Source organism: Oryctolagus cuniculus, chromosome 9 (assembly GCF_051225735.1).
Source record: "Oryctolagus cuniculus isolate XC-2025 breed Fujian yellow rabbit chromosome 9, ASM5122573v1, whole genome shotgun sequence".
NCBI classification, from domain to species: Eukaryota; Metazoa; Chordata; class Mammalia; order Lagomorpha; family Leporidae; genus Oryctolagus; species Oryctolagus cuniculus.
In genome coordinates, this window is record NC_142875.1 from 12,354,680 (window position 1) to 12,372,077 (window position 17,398).

Consider the following 17,398-nt stretch of genomic DNA (forward strand, 5'->3'; position numbering starts at 1 on the left):
CCTTTCATGATAAAAACTCTAAGAAAATTGGGCATAAAAGGAACATTCCTCAACAGAATCAACGGAATTTATGAGAAACCCATGGCCAGCATCCTATTAAACAGGGAAAAGTTGGAAACATTCCCACTGAGATCTGGAACCAGAGAAAGATGCTCAATGTCACTACTGGTATTCAACACAGTCCTGGAAGTTTTAGCCAGAGCCATTAGGCAAGAAAAAGAAATCAAAGGGAGAGGCTGGCACTGTGGCACAGTGGGTAAAGCAACCACCAGCAGTGCCGGCATCCCATATGTGCACTGGTTTGGGTCCTGGCTGCTCCACTTCTGATTCAGATCTCTGCTATTGCCAAGGAAAGAAGTAGAAGATGGCTCAAGTTCTTGGGTCCCTGAACCCGTGTGGGAGACTCAAAGAGGCTCCTGGCTCCTGGCTTTGGTTTGGCGCAGCTCTGGCCATTGCAGCCATTTGCAGAGTGAACCAGAGGATGAAAGATCCCTCCCTCCCTTCCTCCCTCCATCCATCCCTCTCTCCCTCTCTCTGCCTCCCCTTTTCTGTGTAACTCTGACTTTCAAATAGATAAATAAATCTTTTAAAAAACACAAAGGAATACAAATTGGGAATGAGGAAGCCAAACTACCCCTATTTGCACATGACAAATTCTATATATAGAGGATCCAAAATACCCCACTAAGAGACTACTGGAATACACAGAAGATTTTCGTAAAGTAGCAGGATTTAAAATCAATATACAAAAATCAGCATCATGTGCAAACCCAGACAATGCCACAGCTGAGAAAGAACTTCTAAGATCAATCCCATTCACAACAGCTAAAAAGAAAATCAAGTATCTTAGAATAAATTTAACCAAGGATGTCAAAGATCTCTACAATGAGAATTACAAAACATTAAAGAAAGAAATAGAAGATACAAAAAAATGGAAAAATACTTTCATGTTCATGGATTGGTAGAATCAATATCATCCAAAATGTTCATTTTTCCAAAAGCAATTTATAAATTCAATGTGATACCAATCAAAATACCAAAGCCATTCTGCTCAGATATAGAAAAAATGATGGTGAAATTAATATATAAACACAAGAGACCCCCAAATGGCTAAAGCAATACAGCAAAAACAAAGCCAGAGGTATCACAATACCACATTTTAAGATATACTACAGGGCAATCATAATCAAAACAGCCCAGTACTGTTACAAAAACAGATAGACCAATGAAACAGGATAGAAATGCCAGTGGCCGGTGCTGTGGCACAGTGGGTTAACACCCTGTCTTGAAGCTTAGGCATCCCATATGGGCGCCGGTTCTTGTCCCAGCTGCTCCACTTCCCATCCAGCTCTCTGCTATGGCCTGGGAAAGCAGTAGAAGATGGTCCTAGCCCTTGGGCCCCTGTACCCACATGGGAGACCTGGAAGAAGCTCCTGGCTCCTGCTTTGGATCGGAGCAGCTCTGGTCATTACAGCCAACTGGGGAGTGAACCAACGGATGGAAGACTTCTCTCTCTCTGTAACTGTGACTTTCAAATAAATAAATAAATAAATCTTAAAAAAAAAAAAAGAACAGAAATGCCAAAAATCAGTCCAAGCATCTGTAACCAACTTATATTTGACAAAGGAGACAAAATTAATTCCTAGAGCAAGGACAGTCTCTTCAACAAATGGTGCTGGGAAATCTGGATTTTCATATGCAGAGGTATGAAGCAAGACCCCTACCTCACACCTTACACAGAAATCCACTCAACATGGATTAATGACCTCTATTTATGACCCAGTACCACCAAATCATTAGAGGACACTGGGGAAATCCTGAAAGACATTGGCACAGGCAGAGACTTCTTGGAAAAGATCCCAGAGGCACAAGCTACCAAAGCCAACATTCACAAATGGGATTACATCAAATTGAGAAACTTCTGTACTGCAAAATGGGGGGGAAAAAAAAACTCAAGAAAGTGGGGATGGGGAATCATCCAACAGAATGGAAGACATTATTTGCAAAATATTCAACTGATAAAGGATTAATAACCAGAATATATCAAGAAATCAAGAACCTCAACAACAAAATAAAAAACCCAGTGAAGAAATGGGCAAAGGACTTAAACAGACCTTCTTCAAAAAAGGAAATCCAAATGGCCAACAGTCACAAGAAAAAATGTTCAGGATCACTACCCATCATGGAAATGCAAATCAAAACCACAATGAGGTTTCACCTCACCCCAGTTAGAATGTCTTTCATACAGAAATCAACAAACAACAAATCTTGGTGAGGATGTGGGGGGGAAATGGGAAAATCAATTGTTGGTGAGAATGTAAACCGGTAAAGCCATTATAGGAAGACAGTATGGAGAAACCTTGGAAGTCTGAATGGACCTACCATATGACCCAGTCATCCCACTCCTGGAAACTTGTGCGAGGGAAACGAAATCAGCATATGAGAGTTATCTGCACCCCCATGTTTACTGCAGCTCAATTCACAATAGCTAAGACATGGAATCAAACCAAATGCCCGTCAACTGAAGACTGGATAAAGAAATTATGACGGCTGGCACCGCGGCTCAATAGGCTAATCCTCCGCCTGCGGCGCTGGCACACCGGGTTCTAGTCCCGGTCAGGTCGCCGGATTCTGTCCTGGTTGCCCCTCTTCCAGGCCAACTCTCTGCTGTGGCCCAGGAGTGCAGTGGAGGATGGCCCAAGTCCTTGGGTCCTGCACCCCATGGGAGACCAGGATAAATACCTGGATCCTGCCATCAGATCAGCGCGGTGTGCCGGCTGCAGCGCACTGGCCGCGGCGGCCATTGGAGGGTGAACCAACGGCAAAGGAAGACCTTTCTCTCTGTCTCTCTCTCTCTCACTGTCCACTCTGCCTGTCAAAAAAAAAAATAATAATAATGGATAGAATTAAAAAGGAGTGAATGCTCCAACATGGGAAGCAGTCCACATAGCGGACTCATAGAAGGACATTCACTTTAAATAGCACTCTGACCTCAGAATCACCCCTTAAGGCATTTTGTTCTGGCTGAAAAGTCCACAAAGGCATTTCAGGCATGGAAAGCCAAGACACTGTGGCAAAAAATGTCCTATTTGAAGGACCTCTGTGGGTGAGACTCCAGTGGAAAGAAGTGGTCATCAAAGAAGGAGGTACTTTTCTCTGAAGGGAGACAAGAACTTCATCAGTGGTCTTTATCAGTCTGAAGAAGTTGTATTCTATTCCTAATTGGTTCAGTTTTTTTGACCATGAAGGCTACTGACTTTCATTATTCTGAATTTGAGATAATCCTATGGTTTTCTAATTTTATTCTATCACATTGATTTTTGGATATTAAATCAACCTCATATTACTAGGAAAAATTTCTTTTGGTTACAATGGATGAATATTTTATATATTCTAGGATTCAGTTTGCTACAATTTTGTTGAGGACTTCTGCATTAATATTTATGAGAGATACTGATTTTCGGATTTTTTCTTATATTGTTATCTGATTTTGGTATCATGGTAATACTGGCCTCATAAAAGGAGTCTTTTTTTTTCCACTTCATTCCATTTTTAGTTTTCAAAGAATTTTTGAAGGATTAGTATGAAGCAATTTTCCTGTTAGTGTTTAATTGAATTCACCAGTGAAGCCCTTCTGGTCCTGGGCTCCCCTCTCTGGGACGCTCTGTGATAACTACAACTCAATCTGTTGCCTATTATTAAGTCTATTCAAATATTCCACTTCCTCTTGAGTGTCAATAGCTCATTTATTTCTAGAAATCCTTCCATTTTATTGAAGTTATCCAATTCGTTGGCATATACTTGTTCAAAATACATCCATACAATCCTTATAGTTTCTGTAGGGTGAGTAGGTGCACTCCTTTTTACTGTTGTTTTAAAAATTTAAGTATTCTTTTTCTTTTGGCCAGCCTGTATAAGGGTTGTCATGTCTGCTGTCAAAGAATCATATTCTGCTTTTACTGATTTCCTCTATTGTTTTTCTATTCTCTAGCTCATTTATTTCCAAGAAATCTTTAGTATTTCCTTCACTCCACTTCTGGTACATCCCTGTATCTAGTTGCCTCAAACAGAAGGTGAGTTATTTCTTCTCTTTTATTTGTTTCCAATTCTCGGTTTTTCTCTAAACACTTCTTCATATGAAATTCATACTTTTTTGAATGCTGTTATTTTGTTTTCATTCATCTCAAAAGATTTTCTACTTTTCCTTGCAATTTCTTCTTTTACTTATTGGTTATTTAAGAATATATTGTTTAATTCCATATATTTATGGATTTCTCAAATTTCCTTTGTGGTTAGTTTCTAATTTCATTTGATTGTAACCACAGAATATATTTTGTACGATTTCAATCCTATTAAATTTACTGAGGCTTGTGTTTTGGTGCAGCATATGACACAGCATGGTATGGTATGATGGAAATGATCTATGCTGGAGAATATTACAAACACACTCAAGAGGTTGTATTTCCTGCCGTTAGATGGAGTACTCTACAGATGTCTGTAAGGTCTATTTAGCTTTTAACATTATCTAAGACACTACTTCCTTGTTGGTCTTCTGTCTAGTCGTCTTACTCACAATTGGAATTGGGGCATTAATGTCTTCAACTATTATTGTTGAACTGTGCATTTCCCCCTTTGTCTTAGTTTTGCTTTTTCTATTTAGGGACTGTGTTATCAGGCACATATGTATTCATATTTTTTACAGTTCTTGGATTGACTGATACTTTAATCATATGAAATATTCCTCTTGGAACCAGCACCATGGCACAGTAGGTTAAGCCTGCAGTGCCAGCATCCTAAATGGGTGCTGGCTCAAGTTCCAATCCAGCTCCCTGCGAATGGCCTGGGAGAAGCAGCAAAAGATAACCCAAGTGCTTGGGCCAATCTGAGGGAGACCAATAAGAAGCTCCTGGCTTCAGCCTGATTTAGCCTTGGCTGTAGAGGCCATTTGGGAAGTGAATCAGAGAATGGAAGATCTGTCTCTCTATCTCTTTCTGTAACTTTGCCTTTCAAAAAAACAAATTAATGAATGAATCTTAAAAACAATCCTCTGTCTTGAATAAGTTTTAAGAAAATTTTGTCTAATATCAAAATTACTCATAATAATGATATGAGTGGTACAAATATATTTATCTGACACTTTCCCCCATCCTTTTAACTTCCTATTTATGTCTTCAATACCAAGTTTCTTGAAAAAAGCATATATATAGTTTGATTTTTTTAATCTACTCTGCCAATAGCTGCCCTTCAATAATAGGTTTAATCCATTTTGATTTAATATAAATACCAATCAGGTAGGATTTATATCTACCACTGTGCTTTCTATGGGGTACATTTTTTTTTCTTATCCTCTAGTCTTCCATTATTGCTTTTAACTAGAGATTTTCTAATGTCCTGTTTTAATCCCCCCCTTTTTTTAAGCATTTCAAAAAATTTTTTTTACTTATTTATTAGAGAGAAAGAGAGAGAGCATGCCTCCATCCACTGGCTTACTGCCCAAATGTTTCTAAGACCAGGGTGGGCCCAGGGAATAAGAATTCAATCTGGCTGGCACCGTGGCTCAATAGGCTAATCCTCTGCCTGTGGCGCCGGCACACCGGGTTCTAGTCCTGGTCGGGGTGCCGGATTCTGTCCCGGCCAGCACTCTGCTGTGGCCCAGGAGTGCAGTGGAGGATGGCCCAAGTCCTTGGGCCCTGCACCTGCATGGGAGACCAGGAGAAGCACCTGGCTCCTGGCTTCAGATCAGCGCAATGCGCCAGTCGCAGCGCGCCGGCAGCGGCGGCTATTGGAGGGTGAACCAACGGCAAAGGAAGACCTTTCTCTCTGTCTCTCTCATTGACACAAATTATACTGGTGAATATTAAACACCCATCAACTTGGATTTATAATTACTGTATTATGCATTTTTTAAAAAATTAGAACAAGAGCAATAAATGGTGCTGGGAAAACTGGATTTCCACATGCAGAAGCATGAAGCAAGACACCTACCTTTCACGTTACACAAAAATCCACTCAACATGGATTAAAGACCTAAATCTATGACCCGACACCATCACATTATTAGAGAACATTGGAGAAACCCTGCAAGATATAGGTACCAGCAAAGACTTCTTGGAAAAGACCCCGGAAGTACAGGCAGTCAAAGCCAAAATTAACAATTGGGATTGCATCAAATTGAGAAGTTCTGTACTGCAAAAACAGTCAGGAAAGTGAAGAGGCAACCGACAGAATGGGAAAAAATATTTGCAAAATATGCAACAGATAAAGGGTTAATAACCAGAATCTACAAGGAAATCAAGAAACTCCAAAACAACAAAACAAACAACCCTAAACTGTTCCCCTTTAGCATTTCACAAATCCTAACTACCCCATTCCATTTTAAGGAACTGTTGTGTCATTACTGCAAGCCCATGCATGTTATTAGTGGGAGGAGTACTTGCTATTTTTAGAATGATATACTAATTCTAATTCTGAAGGTAAAAAGTTGTCATCATTAGAATAGATATTGAGGAATTTACTGAAAAGTGACCTTTAGTGAAGCAAACTTTTAGAACACTGGTCATCTAGACCAACTTTTCTAGATATGGGCTCATTAGTTGTATATAAGCACTTAGCATACCAATGAGTCTGACATACTGCTGAGAAACTATAGTTATCAAAGAAAACCAAATTAAAGATAAGAGAATAAGTAAATAAATATATACTTAAAGTAAAAACAAACAACAAGAAAACCAAACTAAAAATAAAGATGTTTTAAAAGAAAAAAACACAGGCAGCTTAACTCAGAGCTCATTCTAGAGCCTAATGTGAACACTCAGCAACTGTACAATGGAATATAAGGATACAAGTAACAACTATGCCTATATCTTCTCAACAATAATCCTTCCAACCAACACGGCTGACTGGTCTCTGCTCTAATGCACTTATTTATATTTCTCAGTATTTTCCTCATTTCATGGCATTTACTCATCAAACAAGTTTCACTGAAAGTACTTCCTGAGATAGCGATGAAATAATTTGAAAATCAAGTCTATTTCATTCCAAAGAATCAAAATCTAAACAAATGCGTTTTCATATTCACTAACACATTATTATTAAATTATCTGAAGGAAAAATTGGTACTAAAATAATGTACAGATGCTATGAACACAATGCCCAAGCCCAACTCCTGCAATAAAACTTCAGCTTTACCTGGTACACCCCCCTGCTTTATCAATCAACAAGTATATAAATCATTATCGTCTTTAAACACACAACAGAGAGAAAAATCATGACACTGAAAAATCACGTAATACCTTCAAGAGAAATATTTTCTCATTTGTACCAATTCCACCACTCTTTTAAATTTTTTACTTATCTCGCTGACAGATCTCCCTGAAACACCTTTGACTCCTTTGTTGGAACAAAACTGAAAATAAATATACATAAATATTTCTCCATTACCTACAGAAAATTGCCCTACACAGATAAGCACTCTTGAATTTTTAATAACAATCTTTGCATTATGTATATTAATCTTTTGACATTTTATTATAAATGCACTGATGGTGTAGATTTAGTTTCAATTCAAAAACCAAGGATTTTATTACCCTATAGAGCATATCCAGAGTTCAAAGTATTTAAGGGGGTTAAACAAAATGCAAACATTTAATGCAACATTAAGCATGTGAAATAAAAACTTGATTGCCTAAATCAAGCATGCTATGCTGTTACCCTGGTGACAGGTTAAAAAAGGGATTGTGAGCTGAATAGCTGTATGATATGAAATTAAAATGTTTCACATTGAACAACCCAACATGAATTGGGCAAGGTTAGAGTAGAGGAGAGAGAAATCAGTTCTCCAATGGCAATGGTGAATGGGAAAGAAGTATGAATAGGATTTGCCAGTGGGGTGCAACAGCTGCCAGATATCCTGCAGCCAAAGAATTACAATAATACTGATGAAGTGCGCAAGAGCTTTTGGAATCATTGCAGGGAACAGAGGAATTCTCCTACAATAACGAGGCCATTCTACCTTCTATTCAGCTCTTATGGTATAGAATTGAATAACAGAAAAACATCTTTAAATGTAATATTTGGAAAAAATATAAATATGTCATCTTGTCCACTTAGTCAATATTTGGGACTTCATCACACATAGACTTCTAAATCATCTAAGAGACACAGTCATATTAAATAACAAAAAATAACATAAACAGAGTAAAAAGGCAAGTAAAGAATAATGGTTGAGTTTACATTTTCTCTTCTCTTGCGGCTGCTTGCAGACTTTATTTGCTCGAATGGAAGTTTGTATTTCTGAAGAAATTATGGTTATGTATGTTTGTAAATATACACCAAAAGAGCTATTTTTTTAATTATATGGTTTGTTAGCAAACATCAATTTCATTGTCACAATGAGGTGGCGAATCTGAGAACACTTGAGTATATGAAACAAGTTATGATATGAAAGTTGTTTCATTTTCATACATGGTAAAACTGTGTCCTAATTTGACACATCCTTTTAAACTCACAAGACACTTCCGTAAGACAGTCCATACGCAGCTGTACAATACTTGCTTTTACTTGGGAATATTTTCACAGGCCATCTTTTTTTTCACCAGTCGCCCTTCAGTGGTTAAGATCACATTTCAAACCCTTAACCTCGGGGGAGGCATCTGGCACAATGGTTAGGGTGATGCTTGGGTCAGTCGCATTCTCATACTGCAGTATGGGGTTTGAGTCCCTGCTCCTCTCTCCATTCCAGCTTCCACCTGATACGCACTCTGGCAGAGAGCCGATGATGGCTCAAATACTTGAGTCCCAGGCTCCTGGTAGAACAACCAACAGAAAGGGAAAGGGCTTCCATTCACTGTTTCAGTCCCCAAATGCCAGCAACAGCCAGGGCTGGACCAGGCCAAAGCCAGGAGCCTCAGATGTCATCTGGGTCTCCATGTGGGTAGCAGGGACAATGGGAATTGATCTGTCACCTACTACTTCTCAGGGTGCACATGAGCAGGAAGCTGGAGCAGACGCAGGGTTAGAAACTAAACCTAGCACTTTATAAGGGCTGTGGGGTCCCAAGTGGCAGAATCGCTATGCCAAATAGCTACTCTTAGGTTACTGCTGTATAACAGTAAGAAAAAAAAAAACATATAATTGAAGCGTTAGGTAAAAAAATTATTCAAAAAAGGTTTTCTCTATTTTGTCAGAAAGACAGATGAGGATGGAAAATAGAGTATAAATGTAGACTCAGTGGCTCATGCAGACAGAATGCTAATCACTGTCATCTCCCATTTATGTGACTGTGGCTGAAACAGGTTCTGTGGCCAGTGAGGACCATGCTCCATGTAGTCTGAGCACAAAGTGCTGGTGTATGCAGACTCCAAACAGCCAAACCTGGGAAGGTCTGCACAGGGCCTGCCCCACCTGGACACACACAGCGCAGCTCGGAACAAACCCCTAACTCCTGGCACCCTGCTCGCCACACAATCAGCACTCAGCACTAGGACGATTCAGGGTCAGGTGAAGGAGTCAAAAGAAGCAAGACTGACCCTAGTTTTCCTAGCCTGAGAGACTGAATACAAGAAATGCCACAAGTCTGTGCATAATTCAACTGAACAGCACTCCCAGTATGTAACAGTTACATGGTACACAATTGCACTACGTAATGACAGTGACCACTAATACATCCTAAGGCTAATCATCAATTCTCTAAATTTTTGAATGCAATCATAGCAAAATTCTCTACAATGAAGTACTTTCCTTCAAGTACTAATAGTGCTGGACAGTCTTTTAAACCTGCCTTTTTGAAGAATATTTAACATTGCAAAATGACAATATTATGACCACCTTTTAAATAGAATGGCCCCTTTTCTTTAAAGTCAAAATAAGGTATAAGATGTAGGTGTTTACCTAGGAAAAGGCAAATCTTCCCAGAGTTGCCAGGACTTGCAGTCGCGAATTTCTCTCTTCCCATTCTTTCACAAAGGCCCATCCATCGAATGTTAACCCTTACTTCACATGCCCCAGCCTCAAAAACTGCTCTTGTAGGGTCTCCTACGACCTCCATACTGTTAAATACAACGGTCTGTCTTCACAAGCTTGCTGGAAGAATATCGCACTTGCGCACTCTGGCCTCCCTGCCACCCTTCCTTTACTCTAGCCATGCCTCCCTGAACTCCATGCATGCCTCCACCCATGCTTATCTCCTCTGCTGCTGCTCTCTGGGCTCCTCACCTGATCCAGCTTATTAACACTGGTGGGTTCAAGGGTGCAGACCTAGGATCTCTACCCTTCCCACCCTGGCCTCCACTCTTAGCCACTTACAGTCACTTACAACACTGCAGCAGGAAGGCCTTGCTAACATCTAGTCACACCAAGCTCTCTGCTCAAGACCCACGATGGCGCTCCATTCACTCAGAACAGAAAACCTAAGTCTTACTCTAACCCGCCCCATACAATCCCAATCCTTATCACTGGAGAGCTTCCTTACTCCTCTCAAACTGCATTGGTCTCACTATTTCTGAAAAATGCCGTGCAGCTTCAGGTCCACTGCACTTGCTGTGTGCTCTGAGCAGAAGCATCCTCCCTGACGTCCTCAACTTCACTCTCTTGCTGCTTCTGCACTGATGTTCATCTTCCCACAAGACACTGCCTGCCAAACAAAACTGCAACTGTCTGTCATCCGCTCTAGGATGCCTAAACTCTCCCTGTTTCGTTTTCCCCCTTAACAAAACCACCAGAACGTTTGTCATCAGCTGACACACTGTGTAACATACTCATCTGCTCTGTCTACCCTCCACTTGAACATAAGCTCCTAGGAGCAGGAGTTTCGTTATTAAATAATTTTGTTCCAGGACTGGTGCTGTGCCATAGTGGACTAGGCCTCTGCCTGCAGTGCCAGCATTCCATAGAGTTCCTGTCCCAGCTGCTCCTCTTCCAACCCAGCTCTCTGCTATGGCCTGGGATAGCAGTGGAAGATGGCCCAACTCCTTGGGCCCCTGGACCTGTGTGGGAGACACAGAAGAAGCTCCTGGCTCCTCATCAGCTCAGCTCCAGGCCATTGTGACCATTTGGGGAGTGAACCATTGGATGTAAGACCTCTCTCTCTGTCACTCCCTCTCTCTGTGTGTCTGTAACTCTACCTCTCAAAGAAATAAATAAAAGCTTTAAAAAACTAATTTTGTCCCCTGGTATATTCTCTAAATTTCCTAAAAACAAACTCTAATAAATATCAATAGGTACTTTCTTTTTTAAAGATTTATTTGAGGGGCCAGTGCCATGGTGCACTAGGTTAATCCTCCACCTGTGGCGCTGGCATCCCATATGGGCTCCGGGTTCTGGTCCTGGCTGCCCCTCTTCCAATCCAGCTCTCTGCTATGGCCTGGGAGAGCAGTCGAGGATGGCCAAAGTGCTTGGGCCCCTGCACCTGCATGGGAGACCAGGAAGAGGCACCTGGCTCCTGGCTTCAGATCGCCATAGCTCCAGCTGTTGCGGCCATTTGGGAGTGAACCAACGGAGGGAAGGCCTTTCTCTCTGTCTGTCTCACTGTCTGTAACTCTGCTTTCAAATAAATAAATAAATAATCTTTAATAAAGAAAGATTTATTTATTTGAAAGGCAGAGTTACAGAGAGGCAAAGGCAGAGGGAGAGAGAAAGTTCTTCCATTCACTGGTTCACTCCTCAAATGGCCACAGTGGCCAGAGCTGGGCCGATCTGAAGCCAAGAGCCTGGAGCTTCTTCCAGATCTCCCATACGAGTGCAGGGGACCAAGGACTTGGGCCATCTTCTACTGCTTTCCCTGGTCATAGCAGAGAGCTGGATCGGAAGTGGAGTAGCCGAGACTCAAACTGGCGCCCATATGGGATGCTGGCACTGCTGGCGGTGGCTTTACCTGCTATGCCACAGTGCCAGCCCCTCAGTAGATACTTTTAAAAGATATGATTGTATTTAATATCTGTATCTCATTCTCTTGTTTAATAAGGGATTGAAAAGCACATCCTTAATACAAGTAGTATTTTTTTTAAGGCACGACTAAAGTTGAGTTTTTTTTTTTTTTTTTAATTTATTTGACAGAGTTATAGACAGAGAGAAAGAGAGAAAGAGAGAAAGAGAGAGAGAGAGGCCTTCCTTCCATTGGTTCATTCCCCAAATGGCTGCAATGGCTGGTGCTGCGCCAATCCGAAGCCAGGAGCCAGGTGCCTCCTCCTGGTCTTCCACGTGGGTGCAGGGCCCAAGCACTTGGGCCGTCCTCCACTGCCCTCCCAGGCCACAGCAGAGAGCTGGCCTGGAAGAGGAGCAACCGGGACTAGAACCCGGCACCCATATGGGATGCCAGTGCCACAGCAGAGGATTAACCAAGTGAGCCACAGTGCTGACCCCAATATAAGTAGTATTTCAAACTAACAGCATGCCTATTGACCTTGAAATGTTAAAGGCATAGCGGTGAGGAATAATGTGAGTATGTATCATTGCCACCACCCTTGAAATACAATCTCTGTCATTGGAAACAAACAAACAAACAAACAAAACAGTTGATGAGGGGCACCTAAAATTTAAAGGCACAGCATTCGGTATCTTACATCTCATTCAACACTGACAAAACTCTTTAAGAACTACCAAGAAGGTGAGTGTCATGTGGTACAGCAAGTTAAGCTGCTGCCTGCCATGCCAGCCTCCCATAAAAGTGCTAATTACGGTCTCAGCTATTCCCCTTCTAATCCAGCTCCTGCTAATGGGCCTGGGAAGGCAAGAGAAGATGGGAGGCTCACATGGAGTTCCAGGATGCTGGCTTTAGCCTGCTCCAGATCCAACTGTTGCAGCCATTCGAGGAGCAAACCGGCAGATGGGCAATCTCTCCCTCTCTCTGTGTGTCACTCTGATTTTCAAATAAGTAAGCAAATAAATCTTAAGAAACCAAAGGAAAGACGATTACCTGTACGTTATGGATGATGAAATTGACACCAAGAGGGATTAAATATTTTATTCTAAGATGATAACTATGCATTGGCAGTGCAAGAAGAAAACACAAGTCTCGTACAAACACCTGTGCTCTTAACCATGAAGCTATACTGGAAGATCGAGCCAATGGAACGGCACAAGAAAAATCAATGTCAGAACTCACGAAAAGGAAGACACTTCTGATGTTATCATAAATAAAAGACACAGTAGTTTAGTGGATTATTCAACACTTACTTCATGCCAAAAAACTATTCCAAGACAATCACAATCCTCCAACTGCCTAATGGTGGTAGATTTAGGAACAGGTAGGTGACTTACTTCCTGTCAATGAGAACTGAGAAGCAGGTGCTCGGTTGTGGGGAGCAACCCGGACTAGACTGGGTTACTGGAATTAAGACTTATTCTATGCATCTGCTCTCCCACAATATGGCACTGGGAGAGAAGAAAACAGCTTCTACACAGCTGCCTCCAGTTCAGCCAATAAACTGTAGGACCTGCTCCTGATTGGAGAGCAGCGTACTCGGTGTGTGGGCAGCCGAGTTGGGATTGGTGGAGGAGGACTATAAAGGAGGAGAGAGACGGCATGCACCAGGAACATCTAAGGGGAACACCTGTGCAGCCCCCGAGAGAGCCGGCCGGCGGTGTGCCGCTCCCCTGCGGAAGTGGGGAATGTGGCAGGGGGAACCGCCCTTCCACGGAGGTGGAAGGGACAGTAGCCAACCCGGGAAGAACCAGCAGCAAACCCGGGGAGGGCCGAGCAGACGAAAGAACAGCGCAGGGTTCAGTGTCGCTCCTCCACGAAAACGGGGAGCAACACTCGGTGACTTCTGGAAAACTCTCCTCCCTTCTCAGACAAAAACACAATCCACTGAGCCTTGCTATCAGCCTTACAATGCTGCACTCACCCAGAAGAAAGCAAAGCTAAGAGAACCACAGACAAGTGGCATGAGCAGACTATACAGGCACGTCAAAAAGTTTGTGCAAAAACTGAATTAGATAGTAAATTTATTTTGGTGCAAAAAAAAAGACCTGAAATTATGCATAGTGCTTTTCATCATCTGCATTTTCCATAAAGTGTTTGAAGCCCTCTCTAGCTGAACCACCTCCATCCTCCCCTCTGAACCTGCTGGACAATGTAACAGGGTAATTGGATCAGTTTGAGTAAGAATTTCTGTTACTCATACCCCAAAGTTTCCAAAGTGATTCAGCAGGTTATACAATTGCTCCCTGAAGAAAACAAGCGAAAATTTATTTCACAAAGGGGAAAGGGAGAAGTAAAGAAGTTTAGTGAGAGCAGAATAGCATCCTCATCAGTGTCTGAGAAACTGGGACAACAAAGAGGACCTCGAATCAAGGTAAGATAAGCTACCCTAACTCTCAGGTGCATCCTGACCCGTGAACATCTGGATCACAGGAAGACAGGCATTCCAAGTAAAAATTAGTTGACCATTACTTACTGGGATTAAAGTGTTACCTTTACTTTTTTTCTTTAATCATCATTAAGAGAAACAATTATACTAATCCACAACACCAACAAAATACGACTTTAATGATTTATTTCAGCCAATAAACCTATTTAGGAAAAGAATTTAGAAAAATAACTCCACGGCAAGTCAGCATTTATTTATGTAAAATCTTGTTTGTCAAATCTGTTTTATAGCCATCCTTAAAAAAAAACTGCTATTGTCTTTTATATTACTTATTTTCCTAAATGCACCACTATCATTTTACTACCCAAATACTATGGGCACATATTATTAATGTCTTTTTCCAAGTCATAAATGATGAAAGAGTAAAACCCATGGAGAAATTGGGAAAATAAAATTGGCTGCCAACAAAAGCACCACAAAGGAAGGGCTGTGGGCTACTGGTTTGGAAGCAAAAACATTACATGAACACACCCATGACACAGGGACACAGAGCCAAGCCTGGGGTGACTCTCAGCCTCCACTCCCAAGCCAGTCATGAAAACATGACCCTGAAGCCAAACTGTGAAGATACAAACACGCTACATCAACTCTGATGGTGTAGGTGTCAGGGACCGCTTCAGCACACAAGAAACATAACTCTGATTCAACTTCGGCTAAGCAAGAATATGCTTTGTCAAAAAGACCAACTTATTTTGGCAGATATTATAGAGCTCTGCTATGAATGGTACCACTTTTATAAGAAACAGGCTTACTAAATCATTAAGTTCAATAGAAAATAAACTCACAAAAAATGAACAAATGTTGTTCATGGCTGACAGCATCACAAGGGTGGGAGTAGGTGTGAAAAGGGGCAATCACAGTACGAGTGAAGAAGTCGGAGAGCGGGAAGGGGCCAGTAACAGTCTCCCACCAGGCCCCATGTCATCAAGGTCCCACACCTCTCAGCATCCCCACCCTGAGGACCAAGCTTCCAACACATGAACCTTTGTGGGGTAAAACTTGGAAAGCGGCGTATAAATCCCTCATTTCCAAAACAGTCTTTGCTATTCTCAGTTAAATGTATTGCCAGATCTAACACTGGCTTACCTGGCTCAACAAAGATGCTTAAGGAGATTTTCATGGAAACTGTATTAATATATAGATTCATCCGGGGAGAATTGTCATTTTAACTATATTGACTCTACCAGTCAAGAAAGACTATATTGTGATTTATTTAATCTTCTTCTATTTGTCTCAGTAATGTTTTGCCCTTCTCAAGGTATATAAGTCTTATACTTCTTCCATTAATTATATTCCTAATCTGATTTATTTTGATAACTTTTTCAGTTTATTTTTCAGATTGGTGCTAGTATGCAGACATTCAACGGATCTCTGTGCACCGTGTTGAGTCTTGTAACCTTGCTGGGTCTGCTAATTAATTATAGTAGCTTTCTATGTGACTTTTCAAGTTTCCTAAATATAATAAAAATAAAAATAGTATCACCTAAGTATGATGTTAGCTGTATATTTTCATAGCTATTCCTTACCAGAGTGACAAAGTATCATTTTTTAAAAGTTTTCCTTTTTCCTAAAAAATATATTGGTGTTGGAATTTTATCAAATGTTTTTCCTGCATTTTCAAGTATATGTATTGTCAAGTGGTCTTTATTTTTTATTAATATGGTATATTAAGTTACTTTTCATGTTACTTTACTTGGATAAACCACCCTACTTACTCATAATATATAATACTTTATGTGTGCTGTTAAATACTAATTTGTTAATATCTTGTTAAGGATTTTCATGATTTCATGAAGGATTCCAGTCTGTGGTGTTCTTCCAGTGTGATGTTTCAGACCAACACTGGTGTTAGGATAACACTGGTCTCATACAATGACTTGGAAAGTATTCTATCACCTGTACTTTGAAAGACTTTGAGTCAGTTTAATAATTTGCCTTTATTCAGGAATTCTTCCAGTTCATCTGATTTGTCAATTTTATTGACATAAACTGATTCACAATATTCTTTTACAATCTGCCAAATTTTGTAGGTAACCAGTGTTCTGGTCTTTATTTTACTAATTTTTTTCTTCTCCCTATTTAAAATGATTATATATGTGTATATATAAATTATATATTTTCTTTATTTCTGCTCATATCTTTACTATTACTTTCTTTTCACCTATTTGATATTTAATTTGCTCTTCTTTTTTTATCTTTTTAAGCAATTAAGCTTTAAGCAAAAGCTTAAATTATGGCTTTTAGAAATATCATTTTAATATAAACAATTATGTTTTCCTATAACACAGTTTTAACTGCATCACAGATTTTAACATGCTGTGTTTTCATTTTCATGTATCTAGAGATAGTTTTAAATTTTTCACGTGATTTCTTGTCCAAGTCATGGAAGACTTTTAAAGCGTTCATTTTCAAACATGTTAGGACTTCTTAGATTTCTTTCTGTTACTGATCTTTAACTTAATTCTATCGTGGCTAGAAAAAATACTTGTATGACATCAACTCTTTTAAATGCAATGTGACTTGTTTTATGGTCCATAAGGAAATCTTAGTCCACATCAACAATGAAAAGTATATATTCTACTCTGTACCTTTCAGGTTCTCACTCACAGTAAGTCATAAATCTCTGAAAATAACTTGTATATTTTTTAGGTAAACTCAGGACTTCTGAAAAAGCAAAGGTGCAAATAATACCTGATAGTAAAGGAATCAAGATATAAATGCTGAGTTTGTCAAAAGAACAACAAAAAAATACAAGGTATGAACTTGAGGTTTCTAAAACCAACGCTTGATTTCCTCTACACTCTTCTAGCCCAGCACTGTCCCGTGGAATGGAACTGCCATGATGGGAACCAGACTTCATGATGCCCACGACACAGGCCACCAACCACACGCGGTTCCTGAGCACTAGCAGTGTGGCTGGCAATGCTCGCAAACTGGCTTTTAAGCTTAACTTTAGTAATTACTTGCGGCCTGTGGCTAACACAGTGCAAGAGGAAGCGAAGAGCAGATGCAGGATCTGCCAACATTTCCGC

General features: G+C 40.5%; 1 protein-coding gene across 9 annotated transcripts in view; it reads right to left on the reverse strand.

The window, feature by feature from the left end:
* The window catches only part of PCCA (propionyl-CoA carboxylase subunit alpha), a 432,698-nt gene that overhangs the window by 169,999 nt on the left and 245,301 nt on the right, over nt 1-17,398 (reverse strand). The window lies entirely within an intron of this gene.